This window comes from Heloderma suspectum, chromosome 3 (genome assembly GCF_057233095.1).
Source record: "Heloderma suspectum isolate Gila_16-S chromosome 3, 16-S_ref, whole genome shotgun sequence".
Lineage (NCBI taxonomy): Eukaryota > Metazoa > Chordata > Lepidosauria > Squamata > Helodermatidae > Heloderma > Heloderma suspectum.
The window spans coordinates 287,025,817-287,043,727 of record NC_139460.1 but is presented as its reverse complement, the minus strand read 5'-3'; the positions used below and the strand labels follow the sequence as shown (position 1 = coordinate 287,043,727).

General features: G+C 48.0%; 1 protein-coding gene across 1 annotated transcript in view; it reads left to right on the top strand.

Moving 5' to 3' along the window:
• The window catches only part of SLC9A9 (solute carrier family 9 member A9), a 458,836-nt gene that overhangs the window by 177,968 nt on the left and 262,957 nt on the right, over positions 1 to 17,911 (top strand). The window lies entirely within an intron of this gene.

Here is a 17,911-nt window from a genome sequence, read left to right as displayed (position 1 = left end):
AAGTAAATCATCGAGATAAACAATGAAAGTGTCCAAATAGTCATGCCAATAGAAGTGGCATTCAAAAAACGCAAAAACGTGGGGGGGGGCGCAGGTGAGCCCAAATGGCATCACTAGGTATTCATACACTCTATACCGGGTGCCGAAACAGGTCTTCCACTTATCCCCTTCCTGGATGCAAATCCAATTGTAGGTGCCACGCAGGTCCACCTTTGTGAAAATCTTGGCTCACCCCAGGCGCTCCAGCATCTCCAGTATGAGGGGGAAGGGATACTTGTCAGGGATCGAGACTGAATTCAACACTCAGAAGTCATGCACCAGGTGGAGTTCTCCCGATTTTTTGCGCACAAACATGGTAGGGATGCAGGCGGGGGAGGAGGAAGGGTGAATGAAGCCACGGCTGAGGTTTGTGTCCAAAAACTCTTGCAGAGCTCGAAGTTCTGGCTCCAACATTGAATACAGCCAGACAGCGGGGATGGTCGCCCCAGGAATGAGGTTAATGGCACAGTCAAAAGGGTGGTGAGGGGGGAGCTGGTCGGCCTCCTTCTTGTTGAAAACGTCCTGAAAAGCTGCATACTTCTCTGGGAGGATCATGGTAGCTGAAGAACTGCCAGAAGCAGATGAGGAGGGGGAGGAAAGGATTAAGGCCTGGGCTGGGACTGGTGCCTCGGTTGGAAGGCAATGCTCCCGACAGTAGGGAGATGCAAACTCCACCTGCTGAAGCCCCCAAGAAATCTGAGGATTATGCTTAGAGAGCCAGGAAACACGCAGCACAATTGAGTATTGGGGAACCTTGGCCAAGTGAAACTGGATCTGCTCAACGTGGGACTGGGAGCGCAGAGTGAGCAGAGTTGTAATCTGGGTCACCACGTCTGAAGAAAGAGGATGCACATCGATGGTCTCCACTGCCAAGGGGGCAGGAAGAGGCAGGGTAGGAATCTTGTGGAGGTGAGCAAACATTTCATCCATGAAACTGTTCATAGCCCCAGAGTCCACTAAAGCCAGGGCCTCCACCCCACCCCACCGGGAGGAGCGGAGGTGAACATGCAAAAGCAGATGGGAGGGTGGGGGGGTTGCGGAAGGCACCCACCTGGTGGGGAACCGACCCCCACACTGGAGACCCCCAACAGGCTTGGGGGGCAGCCTAGTCAGGCCTGGGGGCAAAGATGAGGAGGAGGAAGGAGAGGAGGAGGAGGAGGAGGCAGTGGGGCTGCGGGTCTGGTGCGGCAGTTTTGGCGAAATGTCCCAGCTTTCCGCACCGAAAGCACCGGCGCTCCGCATGCCGCCACTCTAGTTCCTCCAGCAACAGCGGGGCTTGGGTAGCTCCCAGCTGCATGGGGGTCTCCTCTACCCCCACTGAAGGGGCGGGGGTGGGGGAGGGGGCAGGAAACATGGGGGAATGGGAGGAGGGAAATCTCAGCCCCCAGCACCCCACCAGGTCTGCCGGCGCCCCTCCAGCCGACTATCTATCTGGAGGCAGGTCTGGATTAGGGATGTACGAAAGTCACTTACCTTTTCGCGGATTGAGTTCACGTTGGGGGGGAGGCACTCCATCCCTCCCACCGGAATCCTCGATGGGGGGGAGGTGATCCGGTCCTCCCCCCCAGAATCCTGCCCAGCCAGCTCTGCTCTGCAGCCAGCCAGGCCCGTCTGCAGCCGGAGTTCCGGCCGTGGACGGGCTGCTGCAGACGCAAATGGCGGCTGCCATAGCGGCTGCCATTTGCGTCCAGCAAGGCAGCCATGATAGGATATGTAAGTATTTACGTACCCTATCATGGCTGGGCAAAAAAAAAAAAAACAGCATAAGCAAATGGCGGCAGCTACGGCAGCCACCATTTGCGTTCCCTATTTTTCGCCGTTTTAGCTTATGTAAATATTTACATAGGCTATTACGGCGAAAAAAAGGGGAACGCAAGTAGCGTAGTGGGCGCTATTTGCATTCCTTTTTTTCCCAGCGTAATAGCTTACATAAATATTTACGTAAGCTAAAATGGCGAAAAATAGGGAACACAAATGGCAGCCACCGTAGCCGCTGCCATTTGCGTACGCTGTTATTTTTTTTTTTGCCCAGCCGCGATAAGAGTACGTAAATTTGTGTACGCCATTTTTGGGGGGGGATTGCTTGGCTTGGCTTGGCTTGCCGTGATAGGCTACGTAAATACTTATGTAGCCTATCATAGCAAAGCCCCAGATGCAAATGGTGGCCGTGGCAGCCAGTCAAAAGACCAGCCACCGCCACCGCCAGACCCGCCGCCAGACCTACCACCATCCGGAACATCCACGCCAGGTAAGCCTCATCCCAGGGGGAATCCGCAGGGGGGCGCGGGGGCAGACCGTTCCGCCACGGATTTCGGGGGCCGAATGCCAGTGCATTCGGCCTCACTGAAATCCGTGGCGGAATTCTCCTCCATCCCTAGTCTGGATGAGGTCCTCCAAAGTGGGGGGGAAGCGAAGCGTCTCCCCCCCACCGCGAAGCAAGCTTCGAGGACAGATAAGGGACTTTCGTAGGGGGGACGAAAGTCCCTTACCTGTCCTTGAAGGACGTTCGCGGTGGGGGGGAGGCGCTTCGCTGCTCCCCCCGTGAAGTTCAGGCCGAGGGGGGAGGCTTCCCACCTCGCCCCGGCCGAAATTCAGGCCGGGGGGCAGGCTTCCCGCCTCGCCCCGGCCGAAATTAAGGCCAGGGAGGAGGCTTCCCGCCTCGCCCGGCCGCGAACGCAAAAGTTTAAAATAAAAAAAACACCCCCTTATAGGCTACGTGACGATTAACGTAGCCTATCACGGCTAGATCTGCAAAGTCAGCCATCATAGGCTACGTCAATCGTCACGTAGCCTATCACGGGTGACTTAAAAAAAAAAAAAGCGCGTACGCTAATGGCGGCCCCCATAGGGAGCCGCCATTCGCGTTCCTTATTTGGTCGCTGTAGTCTACGTAAATCTTTACGTAGACTACAGAGACCAAATAAGGAATGGGAATGGCGGCTCCCTATGGGGGCCGCCATTAGCCGTACGCGCTTTTTTTTTTTTTAAAGTCACGCGTGATAGGCTACGTGACGATTGATGTAGCCTATCACAGCTGACTTTGCAAATCTAGCCGTGATAGGCTACGTTAATCATCACGTAGCCTATCAGGGGGCGTTTTTTTTTTTCTTTTATTGCAATGGCGGTGGCGGCAGCCGGTCGAAAGACCGGCTGCCGCTCCTCCCCCGCTCGAACACCCGCTGAACCACCGGCCGGACCTGCTGCCAGGAGGGACATTCGGTGAAGGTAAGTCCCGTCCCGGGGGGGGCGGGGGACGGGGGGGTTCAGAGGATTTCTCCCCGAAACTTGTTCGGGGGGCTGAACACGTTGGCACTCAGCCCCCCGAAGTTTCGGGGAGAAATTCTCCACCAACCCTAGACTTTCGTCCATCCCTACTCAGGACACAGACGACAAAGATTCTTTCCAAGGCTTTATTCCTTTATTACTTTATGACTCTTACAGATACTAATCACTAGCGACTAGGGATGTACAAAACACCTACCTGGCTCCATGCCGGGCAATCCACAGTGGGGGGGAGGCGCTCCGTCCCTCCCCCCGGAATCCTCGACAGTGGGAAGGCAATCCGGTCCCCCCCCCCCAGAATCCTGCCCGGCCGGCTCCGCTCTGCAGCCAAGCCACGGATCTGCCAGCCAGCTCCGGCCACCCACAGCCGGACATCCAACCGCTGGGCAGTCCTGCAGGGATGCAAATGGCGGCTGTCATAGCCGCCATTTGCGTCCCTGTATTGCACCGTGATAGGCTACATAAATATTTACCTAGCCTATCACGGCAGGGGGAAAAAACTCGGCATACGCAAATGGCAGTAGCCGCCGCCATTTCCGTATGCTGGGATTTTTTTCCCCCCTGCCGTGATAGGCTACGTAAATACTTACATAGCCTATCACGGCCTCTGAAGGGACTCAAATGGCGTCCCTGCATTAGCCGTGATAGGCTACGTCAGTATTTACGTAGCTTGTCATGGCTATGAAGACGAAGCAAATGGCAGCCGCACGACGGCCGCCATTCACAAAGTCAGAGCATCCCTGACAGATGGCTGTCCAGCCTCATCTTGAATGCCTCCAGTGTGAGAGAGCCCACTACCTCCCTAGGTTGTTGGTTCCATTGTCGTATTGCTCTAACTGTCTGGAAGTTTTCCCTGATGTTCAGCCAGAATCTGGCTTCCTGTAACTTGAGCCCATTATTCCGTGTCCTGCACACAGGCATGATCGAGAAGAGATCCTGGCCTTCCCCTCTGTGACAACATTTCAAGTACTCGAAGAGCACTATCATATCTCCCCTCAGTCTTCTCTTCTCAAGGCTAAATGTGACCAGTTCTTTCAGTCTCCCTTTAAAGGGCTTTGTTTCCAGTCCCCTGATCATCTTCATTGCCTTCCTCTGAACCCTCTCCAGCTTGTCTGTATCCTTCTTAAAGTGTGGTGCCCAGAACTGGACACAGTACTCCAGATGAGGCCTCACCAGTGCTGAGTAGAGGGGAACTAGTATTTCCTGGGATTTGGAAGCTTTGCTTCCATTAATGCAGCCCAAAAGAGCATTTGCCTTTTTGCAGCCACATCACATTGTTGGCTCATATTCAGCTTGTGATCGACAACAATTCCAAGATCCTTATCATTTGTAGTGTTGTTGAGCCACATATCCCCCATCTTGTACCTATGCATTTGGTTTCTTTTCCCTAGGTGCATAACTTAGCATTTATCCCTATTAAATGTCATTCTGTTGTTTTCTACCCAGCACTCCAGTCTATCAAGATCACCTTGAATTTTGTTTCTGTCTTCCAAAGTATTAGCTATCCCACCCAATTTTGTGTCATTTGCACATTTGATCAGCATTCCCTGCACCTCCTCCCCCAAGTCATTAATAAAAATGTTGAAGAGCACTGGGCCTCAGACTGAGCCCTGCGGTACCCCACTCGTTACCTCTCCCCAGTTTGAGAAGATCCCATTGATCAGAACTCTTTGATTCTGTAGCCAACTGTGGATCCACCTGATTCGAGAAGGCAGTCCTTCAGATAAGAAAATAAGAACTGTGAAGGATCAGACCAAAGTCCCATCCGGTTCAGCATCTTGTTTCCCTCAAAGGCCACCCAGTGGCCAATTTCACATCACCCCAAAAAGTGGCCACAGAGTTGCACAATGCAGGAAAACAGCAGGAAAACAGCACAGCACTCGAGTATGAACCGAGCTTGTACATTTGATGAAGCACTGCAACAGGGAAAATGGGTGAGTGTGAATAATCATGTTTTAATGCGAGAGCGTTTAACCCGATGGGACACCGAATTCATTGTAATGGCGGGCACAATGTAGATCAGCCCTATATCTCCCTCTGTGGATCTTATGCTTAGGGAAAGTAGGAGCTTCTAGATATTCACAAGATGAGGAAGATACTTGTCCCTGGGGTGAAGCATATCAGTCAATATACCTATGGTCCTCATTTCACACAAGTGTTAAAAAAGAAGATTAAAACCAATCTCCACCAAGTACCCAGGCCTATTGAGGCATGATCTTCGAAGCTTTGAAGTTCTGAAGCTTCACAACTTCAAAGCTTCGAAGATCGTGCCTGAATTAGAAAAAAAAACCATCGTGGAGAAGCCCTGATTCTGTGAGGATAACGCCTTAATTTAAAAAAAAAAAATCCAGAACGGTGGATAGGAGGGGGTAAAACTTAATCTTATTTGAAAGGATACAACAACCCCCTGCTCAGTGCAGGAAGCCTGATTCCCAAGCGGTCTCCCATCCAAGCACTGACTGGGACCAACCTTGCTTAGCTTCCGAGTTCAGACAAGCACGTGCACATCCAGCCCTTTGCTTGTTGCTGAGGAAATGGGGGCTGCTGAGGAAGCTATGCGATCGGTAGCCAGAAGTAGGGATGGGGGAGAATTTCTCCCTGAAACTTCGGGGGGCCGAGTGCCAACGTGTTTGGCCCCCCTAAGTAGTTTCGGGGAGAAATTCTCTGCACCCCCCCACCCCCGCACTCCCCCAGGACGGGACTTACCTTTCCCGAATGTCCCTCCCGGCGGCGGGTCCCGGTGGCGGTTCGTCAGGTCTTCGTCAGGGGCGGGGGCGGCAGCCGGTCTTTCGACCGGCTGCCGCCGCCACCATTCCAATAAAAGTAAAAAAAAAACAACGCCCCCGTGATAGGCTACGTGACGATTAATGTAGCCTATCACGGCTAGATTTGCAAAGTCAGCCGTGATAGGCTACGTAAATCGTCACGTAGCCTATCACGGGTGACTTTAAAAAAAAAAAGCGCGTATGGCTAATGGCGGCCCCCATAGGGAGCTGCCATTCACGTTCCTTATTTGGTCGCCGTAGTCTACGTAAAGATTTACGTAGACTACAGCGACCAAATAAGGAATGCGAATGGCGGCTCCCTATGGGGGCCGCCATTTGCGTACGTGCTTTTTTTTTTTTTTAAGTCACCCATGATAGGCTACGTGACGATTAATGTAGCCTATCACAGCTGACATTGCAGATCTAGCCGTGATAGGCTACGTTAATCGTCACGTAGCCTATCACGGGGGCGTTTTTGGGGGTTTTTTTAAACTTTTTATTTCGCGGCCGGGTGAGGCAAGGTGCCTCCTCCCCAGCCTGAATTTCGGCCGGGCGAGGCGGGAAGCCTCCCCCCCAGCCTGAACTTCGGGGGGAGCAGCGAAGCGCCTCCCCCCCACCGCGAAGCAAGCTGCGAGACCAGGTAAGTGGCTTTCGTGCACTCCTAGCCAGAAGAAGACATGGAGCCGTCGAGAGCTGTGATTGGGAAATACAAACACCGCCGCATATGGACAGGCGGGGCAGGGGACTACGACTGGATACGGTAGTGAAGGCAGAAAATCAGAGCACATTAAGGTGAAATACCGGGATATTAGGATATTGAAAGTGGGAGCACGGAAGTGGGAAATTCCAGTTCCAATTCGAGGCGGCTACTGCGTAGTGTGAAAGGCGGGCGGTGAAACCTCATTGGAAGCGAAAAAAGGCGGTAGGGGTAGATCCAGCCCTAGACATAGATTCAAATATATAGATGTGTGTGTGTGTGTGTGTGTGTGTGTGTGAAATGAATTATTTCAGTAGAAAAACAAGGTTTTCCTCCTTCTTTCTCTTAAAATTACAAAGCCCACAAAAGAAAGTTTGCACTTAAATGCTTCTTTTTCCACTCGCTAAATTCTAAACATGCATTCTGCTCTAAGATTGCCATTCAAGCTAGCTTTAGTCAATTACTTTGTGCTATAGATAGTTTTCTACTGAATGCTAAAGAAATACAGAGGTGTGGTGGATGAATTGCATTGCTGTAGACTATTTGGGAAAATTTGCATTAAGAATACATTTCATACATGATGGAACTGAGCAGCTTGAATTGGATTGAATTCACAGAAATATTTCCCTTTCCAGAAGCTTCTGCTACTTTGTGCTGGATTTTCAATTTTAGATAAAAGTAGTATGCCTCAGTACAGCACTATTCCCCTTCTTATATTGTGAAGAGGTGTGATTGCACATTCTGGTGGACTGTGAACACAGCTCCAAGGCCTACTGGAAACCCCGCCCCTGCTAAAATTCCTTTCTGAGAGAAGGTGGGTGACTGTACTCCAGAGCTGAACCTAATTGTGGCAAAGAGCTTGGCCACTTCAGTTGCAAACAGGTAGCTCCATCTAACAGCAAAATTACCGAGGTGGTGAGTTGAAGAGATGCAGGAGGAAATGATAAGGAGACAAGAGGACAGTCTGTCTATACAGCATCCAGGATGATATGGTGTCCATCCTTGCTTCAGAGTCTTCACACTGAGTGTTTGGGAGGGGATGCGTTAAAAACATCATTCAAGAGAACTTGCTCCACGGCAGCCCTGGTTTCAGCCAGACTCCTGTGGCAATCCCCTTAAGCTGCCAGTAGGGATGTTAGAGAATTCCACCATGGATCCCAGGGGGGCCGAATTCCAGTGAATTTGGCCTCCCGGAATCCATGGCGGAACGGAGCCCCCCGGCCATCCACCCCACGAAAGCCCTGCGAAACAGAGCCTACTTGGCTGCGGCTCCGCCGGCGGCTCCAGCGGCAGCTCCAGCGGCTGCCAGGCTGGTGCAGACGCAAATGGCATCCTGAGTAGGGGACGCCATTTGCATCCCTATGGTAGCCCGTGATAGGCTATGTAAATATTTACGTAGCCTATCACGGCTAAAGCAGGGACGCAAATGGCTTCCCCTACGCCATTTGCGTTCCCGTTTTAGCCGTGATAGGCTACATAAATATTTACATAGCCTATCACGGGCTACCATAGGGACGCAAATGGCATCCCCTACTCAGGACGCCATTTGTGTGCGCACCAGCCCGGCAGCGGCTGGAGGCCCCACTGCAGGTTGGCCTGGCCAGCGGCTCCGTGGCCTGGCTGCAGAGCGGAGCCGGTCGGGCAGGATTCAGGGGGGGGGGAGGAACGGATCACCTCCCCCCCCATCGAGGATTCCGAGGGGAGGAATGGATTGCCTCCTCCCACCTGCGGAACCCGACGGAGCCAGGTAAGCGGGGTTTCATACACCCCTAGCTGCCAGCCAGCCAGCCGCCCACCTACCCCCTGGCTCTTGTCAGCAGAAGAGCTGCTTGAATGTAAAGAGAACTAGACTAAGATGGAAACTACAGGGCAGAAGTTTAATTTAGTGTTTCTCTTGACAGCTGCCAGACTTGGATGCTTCTGGAACTTTAAGGACACAAAGTGATGTCCAAAGCACTTTTTTCTTCTTTTCTTTACTCTAGAGCAATCATAGGGGTTCCTATCTGGATTGGGACTATAGCATGCTGCTGCTGTCCTGGTCTGGATGGGGGGGAGGGCCATGCCTGAAATTTGTATTGCCAAATAGTAATCCATTACAGAAAATATTTGCCAATATAAAATGCAGATGGGGGGAAGGGACCTCAGTCCAGATTGGGACCATAGCAGGCAGGAAAATTTAAGTCCACCCCTACCCCACACACTAGGGTCCCAGTCCAGATAGGGGGCCCTGTACTTACTCTGCTAGCTACATCCATGGGCTCCGATAGATCATGCAAACTTGACATCTGCCTACCACTAGGTAACACTGTGTCCTACATACCCTTTCATCAGGAAGGATGTATCCAAATCTCTCATGCCCTGTGTATTGATATGCTTTAATCTGTATTAGCAACTAATTTGTTGGGTTTCTTTGGTACTGATATTTCTACAGAGTGTCAGATTAAACTGTTTCTAGCTTCATTACAGCAGTACAATTTTCTGACATCAGTTATCTCAGAATTGTGTGCGGTCATGTGCCAACATTTCACCTTCCTCAAAAGACCACTCTTTTCTAAGAAAATGACAGAAATAGATGTGGATGGCATATCATAAATACATGTTAAGTCAATTGCCACCTGCAGGAACAGGTTGTTTCTCAAGGCCAAACAAGTATACTGTGCTTCAGTGTCAGAGAATAAGGTTAAGCATAAGGTGAATATTAGAGCTGTGCACTACTTTAGTCTGAAGCCCAAATAATGAGGCAAAGCGGGCTGACTCAGAGGTGCCTCGGTGTGATACAAGGTTGATCAGAACAGCACTGAGGTGCCCCGAAGCAAAGCAGCTCCTATAGGAGGCGCCTCAGTCTGCCTCAGTGATTCGGAGCTCTTATGATGCGTTCTGAGCAGCCCAGACAGCCTGGCACAAAATGTATCAACTTGAGAGATCAGGGAGGGGGAGAAGATGAGGAGGGAGTGGGGAAGGGGAGAGGAGGAGGAAGTGAGCTTTGGAGAATGGCAACTCTAGTTGCCAAATTAGGGCTGAACGGAACCCAGCAGTCTCCAGTGACAGTGGGGGAGGAGGGGAGGGAATACTGGAGTGGAGAGATCAGCCTGCTTGCTTGTTTTCATTTCATTCTGTGAGAGGGCGCACACTGGTTAGGTGGTAGTTTTGTTGTTAGAGAGACACTAGAGAGAGATCCTGTGTGTGCAGCTTTGTGTGTCTTTCTTTATTCCCAATCTGAATTCAGTTATTCCCTTTCTTTCTTTTGTAGATTCTTTATTTTTAAAACCAAACATTTAGTACTGTGTTTGAGTTTCCTCCCTGTTCTTTGTTTCACCCCACCCCACCCTTCTGTAATAGATTTTTACCTTTTGTTCTTCTTGTTTGTTCATTTTAAAAACCAGAAAATGTCACTTTAGTTGCTTACCTCCCTCCCCCTGACCCCACCTTTTCAATCTGTATGGCTGCATTTGCTCATTGTGAGAGAGATCATTCTGTTAGTGTTAGAGGGCTCTGTCTGAAGTTAATTGGCAAGAGGTGTGTGTGTGTGTGTGTGTATGTGTGTGTGTGTCAGTTGAACTATTTTGTTTCTTTTAAGAACTATACATTTAGTACTTACTTTGAGTTTCCTCCTTGCGTCTCTCCCCACACCCTACCCTTCTGTAATAGGTTTTACCTTTCATTCTTGTTTGTTCATTTTAAAAACCAGAAAACTTCACTTTAGTGGCTTAGCCTCCTCCCCCAACACACACACACACACACACACACCTTTTCAATTCTCAGTTTGAAAATTCAATTATAGTTTGCCCTGAACTGGATTCTGTCTAGAATCTCTTTCTTTCTTTCTTTCTTTCTCTCTCTCTCTCTCTCTCTCTCTCTCTCTCATCTCTCTCTCATCTCTCTCTCTCTCTCTATATATATATATATATATATAATTTTTCTTGTCCTTGTTCTTGCCTCCCCTCCACCACCACCCTTCTCAAGTCCTGTATTCCTTCTCTTCCCATTTTTGATCCCTTTTCCCTAAAAAAAATTAAAAAACCTTTTCTCTTCTGTTAGAATTATAGTTAGCCCCCCCCCCCACCACCACCACTACCTTTGCTTGTAGTTTAGTGTTTGCTGGTTGCTTTTCTTTTGCTCTTGTGCCTCTCTCTGTGTGTGCTTGTGCTGTGTGGACATTCCCATAAACAGTGAACAAAGCACTACACACATCAACAGCTATTATTTAAATTATATAATACCACACTGTGTGGCAAAGCAAGCAAGCCCAATGTGAGGTATCCTTGGGGTGTTGTTGGCAGGGGCAGAGGTGGGTGAGTAGCAGCAGTGGTAGGCAAGCTGGTTCTCCTCCAGTCCGGATAGTGCATCCTGGTGTAGCAGAAGTTGCAGTGCGTGGAGGCCACTGTCTGTGGAGGCTGGCGCAGGCAGCAGCAGTAGCACTGCTGCCAAAGGAGCACCATCTCCTTCGGTGGTGGAAGAGGGGAGCCCACTGATAGCCCTTACATCAGAGGTGTCTGATGTCCTCAGTGTGGTGGAGGGTCAAGAGGAGATCCTCCAGGGTGTGCTGGAGGACAAGCAGCAAGTAGAGGCTCCAGCACCCGACCCCTCTTCCATTGTTTGCCCTGCTGGTCTGGTGACCCCTGAGACTCAAGGCAGGCATTCTCTGTCTCCACAGAAATGTCAGGGCAACATCATGTGGGATCACTTTGAGGTAGGAGTGGATCCCAGCACTGCCATCTGCTGCCACTACAAGGCGTCCCTGAGCAGGGGGAATCAGCCAGGGCACTACAACACCAGCAGCCTGCTCCTACACTTAAGGAGGCAGCACCAATCAGTCTTGCTCAGGAAAGAGACCCCCACGTCCCAGCAGACAGGCAGCAGTGGAAGCAGAATGCTGCTGGTGGTGGAACTCCTGCAGGCTCTCTGTCTCTTACCCCCAAGAGGCTTAGGCAGGCCAAAATGGAGGACATGGGGTGGGGGAAGGATGGGTCCACAAGGTGGAGGTTTCCATAGTTCAACTCGATGTGCCCTCCTGGCAGGGTTGCTTGCTTTGTCTTGCTGCCTCTGTCAGACAAGACAACCAAGAGCCTGCGATCATGACTGTGATTCTGAATAGGAAAGTACTAGGGGAAAAGACTTGTTTGAACTTCAAAGTAACCTACAGCAGAGATTACGGATAGTGACCTCCTCTGCTTCAAAACCGAACTTCTCTGATTATTATCCCTTCTGAGTTTAGTTTGAGTTTCTGAGATCAGCACATTTTACCTGCGCCTAGCCTAAAGACTCCTGCACCAAACTGTCTGAAATTTGGCAGGTGGGATTCCCTCCAGAGGGGCTGAGACCTTCTCAAATGTCATGCACTTCTGTGCAAGCTAGGGGTGAGCAGATCACTTACGCGGTTCCGGTCCGGGGCATCCGCTGGGGGGGGAGGCAATCCATCCCTCCCCCCCCCCCGGAATCCTCCCCAGCCGCAGCCAGACTTCCGGCCGCTGCTGCCGTGCTGCAGAAACAAATGTCGGCTGCTACGCCAGCTGCCATTTGTGTCCGTGCCTTAGGCCATGATGGGCTATGTAAATACTTACGTAGCCTATCACAGCAAAGAGCAGGGGCGCAAATGGTGCCCATTATGCCATTTGCATCCCTGCTCTTTGCTGTGATAGGCTACGTAAGTATTTATGTAGCCTATCATGGCCTAAGGCACGGATGCAAATGGTAGCCACTACAACGGCCACCAGGTAGGTCCATTCCGGGGGGGATTTTGGGGGGTGGCGGGGGGGTAATCCGTTCTGCCATGGACTCCAGGGGGCAGGATTCTAAAGAATCCAGCCTCACTGGAGTCTGTGGCAGAATTCTCCAACATCCCTAGTGCAAGCAGTGGAAAATTATAGCTCTTTGCTGTAAGAGTTTTTGTTGAAAAAAATCAAACTTCACCTGCACCTAGCACAAAAACTACTGGGCCAAATTGTATGATATTTGTCAGGTGGGATCCCCTCCAGGGGGGCTGAGAGTTTCCCAAATGTCACGCACTTCTGTTTAAGCAGTGGAAAGTTATAGCTCTTTGCTTTGAGGGGTTTTGTTGAAAAAATCAAATTTTACCTGCACCTAGCACAAAAACTACTGAGCCAAATTGTATGAACTTTGGGCAGGGGACACCCCTCCATGGGAGTTGAGAGATTCCTAAATTTCATGTATGTATCTTGAAAACTGAAAAAGTTATGGCTGTTTGTGTTTTCCCATGCAATTCAATGGGAAAATGTCAACAATGAGTGATTTGGATGTCCGAATCTCACTTTGGATTTGGATCCGAGTCGAAGCAGATGGGGTCCGAATCAGTCCAAAGTGAAGCAGGGACACTTCAGAAGGTCCAAATTGGCATCTGAAGTGAAGCTGGGGGGTCTGTGCACAATTCTAGTGAATATTCTGTTAAGAAGAGTTATGCTCTTGCCTTTAGTACAATACTCTGCTAGGGAAAGATTTCCCACCTAGCTGTGTGCTTCACTTTGCAAATAACAGAGCAACAAAGCTTGCTGTGCAGAGCATCATGAGCTATAAGAGAACCCACAACAGTTTACACTCTTAAAAATAGCAACACGTATGCCAACAAATGATAAGGCTTCATTTTACCATGTTGAACACTGATCCTCTTAGATGTCAGTCAGCCTTGCTGTGTTGCTGCTATCTGATATCATTCAGCAAATAAAGACGACTGTGTTGGGTGAAATAAACAAACCTGAGGTCCTACATAGGTGGACTGAAATCTTATTTCATCCATGGCATATATAGCACACACGCATGCATGCACGCACACGCACAAGCAACAGTTGTAAAGGCAGAAAACAATGAAATGCTCACAGGCATACAACTGCTGTGATAATGAATGCTAATTCACTGCTATATATGAAGAGACTTCTCTCTCTTTCACTCTCTCTCCCTCCCTACCTCTGTGTGTGTATGAACACAGGCACACACCACATGGCAGAAAGTATTAATACATCACTGTTAAATAGTAAGAAGAGGACACTGTAGCAACAATAAACATATTTATTTACTTACTTATTTATTTATTTATTCATTCATTCATTTCATTTCTATACCGCCCAATAGCCGAAGCTCTCTGGGCAGTTCACAAAAATTAAAACAAAAACAAAAAACATTCTGTACAACACTATTAAGCAAGGCAAAAATTCAAAATGGTTTTCTACAACCACCAGGCTGCCAGCAACAATGTAAAAGAGAACACTTGATAAACACTGTAGCAGCGTAAACAAATAATGAAATGGTTGATGACTGCCAATAAGAGTGTGATGGCGAACTTCAGCTACATAAAGAGGCACAAAGAAGCAAAATGGGTAGCCAGTTGTTTTCCCAGATCTTGTCAATCTGTATTCAGGTGCTCCTTAAGAACATAAAAAGAGATTAGACCAAAAGCCTATCTAGTTATGTTTCCCAGAGTGGGCTTCCCACAAGCAGGACATGAGTTCAATAGCCCTCACCCACCGCTGTTCCCTGGAGATTGCTATTAAGAGGCAGCACTCGATGGCAGTATTTTCATGGTGGGTTCCAAATTCAAATTGCCTCTCCTGAGTGCGTATCATCTCAGGCATTCATTAATCCAAATACTCATCCGTATAAGCCTGGAGCCCCATAACGCCAACCTGAATGGAAGGCATGTGGAGTTCTTTCTGTGTCTGTATTTAACAGCAATATAGACATTTTAATAGCCTGGCCTTGGAGAACTCATCCTTAGCTTCAGTTTACCTCTGTGTTGGATTGTAGCAGCATGTTTTAAATGCCACATGAATGTGCTTATTACAGACAACATGAAAAATTGGCCCATGTGCAGATCAGCCCATGAATCCCACCAGTGCTACCTCTCTAGGCTCCGAAGGGCCTTGCTTGAATGTAGCAGTCCTGGGATTATGGACCTGCTAGAATTTGTGGTTGGCCCTTTTAGCAGTTTTATGAATTAGCAACATGAATGTGCCGTTCTCCAGTCTTACTGCAGCTGATAATGACACGCAGCTTATTGGAGCAAACCTTATGCGGCATCCCTAAGCATAGCATATGCCATGGTAGATCCTTTTAGCCTTATCTTTATCGTTTCCATTTCATTATGATACAAGGGATTTGAGGCAGTGAATTTCAGGGGGGATTATTGCTATTCTCGGGCAGCTGCTGACACACAGCTTCCGGTGCTATGCTTCACAGTGCGCTCAAGGTGTTCTAATCTGTCTGATAGGCTGCGCTTGTCATCTCTTGTTCTTTAATTAGCATCAACCAATAAAGTAGGTTTGTTTCAGTTCATAACTGGAGATGTTGTTTCCTTTTCAAAATTATAATGGCCGTACAGTAGTTTTCTTGTGGTGTTGTTTCATTTGTTTAAGAACAAATAATTCTTTGAGGCTGGTTCTGTGGTTGCCTTCCCACCCCCCAGGAAGAGAGACCTGTACATTTAGGAGCTGTCTCCCAGGCAAGAAATCTAGCAGCTGAAGCTTTTCACTACATCTTCTTACCAGGAAAAGCTTCATCTGCTAAATGCCTATGGAAAACACAGAATACCTGTCAGGAAAACAAAAAGGATTGATAAACCTTAGGCCAATTCCCTAGTACAGGGGTGGGCAGACTTCAGGCTTGCTAGATCTACTGGCTGTTTCTGTTTCTTTCTTTTTTACTAGGGGCCTGGGATCCATCATCAGGCATAAAATAAAGACAGAACTGAGAATTAAGGACCAGGGTGCCTCTGTGCACATATTCAGCCCAGGAATTTGTTTTGGTGCTAGAATGGAGCTTCTAGTCCTTTCACACACAAATCCACTCCTGGGGTGCTTCCAGGTGAGGCTTTTCTGGTGCCATCACCCTGCCTTATTCACAGAATTTTATGGGAGGTCCAGACATCTTCCACTGGAAATCTTCCCATTTTTTCCCACTGCTTCTTCCATCCTTTCTCTTACCACAGAAAATCTGTAAAGAAGCTGCACAATGCCTTCTAATGCTTACCACTAAGACCCCTCTGTCTGGAAACACATCCAGGTTTCCATTAATATCTATGTCTACAATACAAATGCATTTCCTACGTGATAGAGAGATGTACATTTGGCAGTGAGGAACACAGGAAGCTGCCTTATCTTAACTCAGTCTTTTGGTCCATCTAGCTCGGTATGGTCTACACCAGCCTTTCCCAACCTGGTGCCTTCCAGATGTTTTGGACTTTAACTTCCATCAGCCCCTGCCAGCATGGCCATTGTTCAGGAATCATGGGAGTTTTAGTCCAAAACATCCAAAGGTCACTGACTGGTCTACGTTGACTGGCAGTGGCCCTCCAGGGTTTCAACAGAGGTCTTTCCTAGCCCTACGTGGAGACACCAGGGAGAACTTGTGACCACTTGCATTCGAAGCATGTCCCCTAACACTGAGCTACAGCCCTTCCCTGGAAATGAATCAAAATCTCTTTAGTGGGGCATGCCACTGCCAGCCACCTTATCACTTGGAACCTTCTTGTTCACGTTGGCTATGAAAGGTTTTTTTCTTTCTTTCTTAAACAAGTACAGCTATTTTCTTTTCTCAAATCTGTGTTATGGTTGCATTATATAAGAGCCACAGCAAGTTTTGTGCTTCTCAGGTACTCAAAAATGCAAAAGTTACTTTAGATGAAGCTACAATGAATGAGTTGTGACTTTATTTTGATTTCCATTCATTTAAGTGTTTCTTGCCTTGTCGAAGCATCAAGGAAAATTGCACAGTTTAAAAACAGTTACAGAGAAAGGGAAACTGTTCTGTTAGGTCTAAAAAAGCTCACACTTCTATAATAGATTGTACCACAATTTGCTGCCTACTTTGGTAGTTTGTTATTTAGCTTTACTGTCACCGTTTTCAACCATAGATGCTGGGAACAGCCATCCTTCCATTTAGCATATGTTGGGGATGTGGGGGAATCTGGCTGAATAGTCAAAGATACGACTAGTGGCAGCAAATCATGCTGACTCTTATTTTATGGCTTGACTGATTATTAGGATAGAAGAAAGGAGGGACTATTATGAACCCTGGCATTTGTGGGGAGTGGGGGGACTGTCCCACAACAGAGGCAGTGAGTCAGTCTAATACTGTACTGGGTACATGGAAATTGGCCAGGTGGAAATTGTGCTCTTGTTCAACAGCAAGTAGGATAACCATGTGTCCTATTTATGAAGGACAGCCCTCTGTTTGAAGGGCTGACAGAGATCAGTCCTGTATTGGAAGGCATCCTTCAATTATGACTCCTGGTTCTAATATTTTAAGACACATAAATGAACATGCCTTTTTAGGAGGTATTCTCTTAAACCAGTGTGGCATCTTTCATGGCTCGTTGCTGACTAGAGTACATGGGTTTGCCAGGTTGACATATTCTTAATATTCATAAGCATAAAATATTAATCATGTTTTAAAATAAATCTAAAAATTCTATGTTTAGGATTCCATGAATTTCCCAGCATTGCAAACTGCTTTTGAGAATCCTGTGCCAAATGATCTTTGACAGCCAGTAGAAAAGACTTAAAGTGTTGAAAGTAAAAGGGCCATAGAAATCCGAAATGTTTCTTAATTAGTATTTGGGGTGCTTGAGGCTACTTCTTATCTCTTACATTTAATGTTATAACAAAAACAGGAGAATGCCGATTTGGCAGTATTATTAGCATTCTGGGTATCAAGTCTCTACTGGTGAGCAGGAAGTTTGATGCCCTCGAAAATGTTCTAAGTAGATGATCTTCCCACTGTGGCATAACATTAATTTCCCATAAGAATAAAATCTTGATGTCAGCAGCCAAATGCTTGGATATAAAAGAGGACCTCTGGCAGAGGCAACAGTTTTCTTTTCTGCAAGAAAATGTTTGGTTTGTGTTTCCCCAGGGCTTCATATTGCAAGGCTGTTGACACGCTCACAATTCTGTTTATGAAGGGTAAAACTAGTGAATGGAACAACTATAATAGCTTATGACAAGATCACTGCTGAAGATTTTGTACATAGCATGATTTGTATTGCCCATTTGTGAGTAAACTATAAAAGTGGCCTTTTTATCAGGAATATTTGTGAATGTATAACTGTTCTGAAGACATATGGCCAATAAATAATTCAAAGTTATCTACTTTCCCTATAGATTCCTTACATACCTACCAT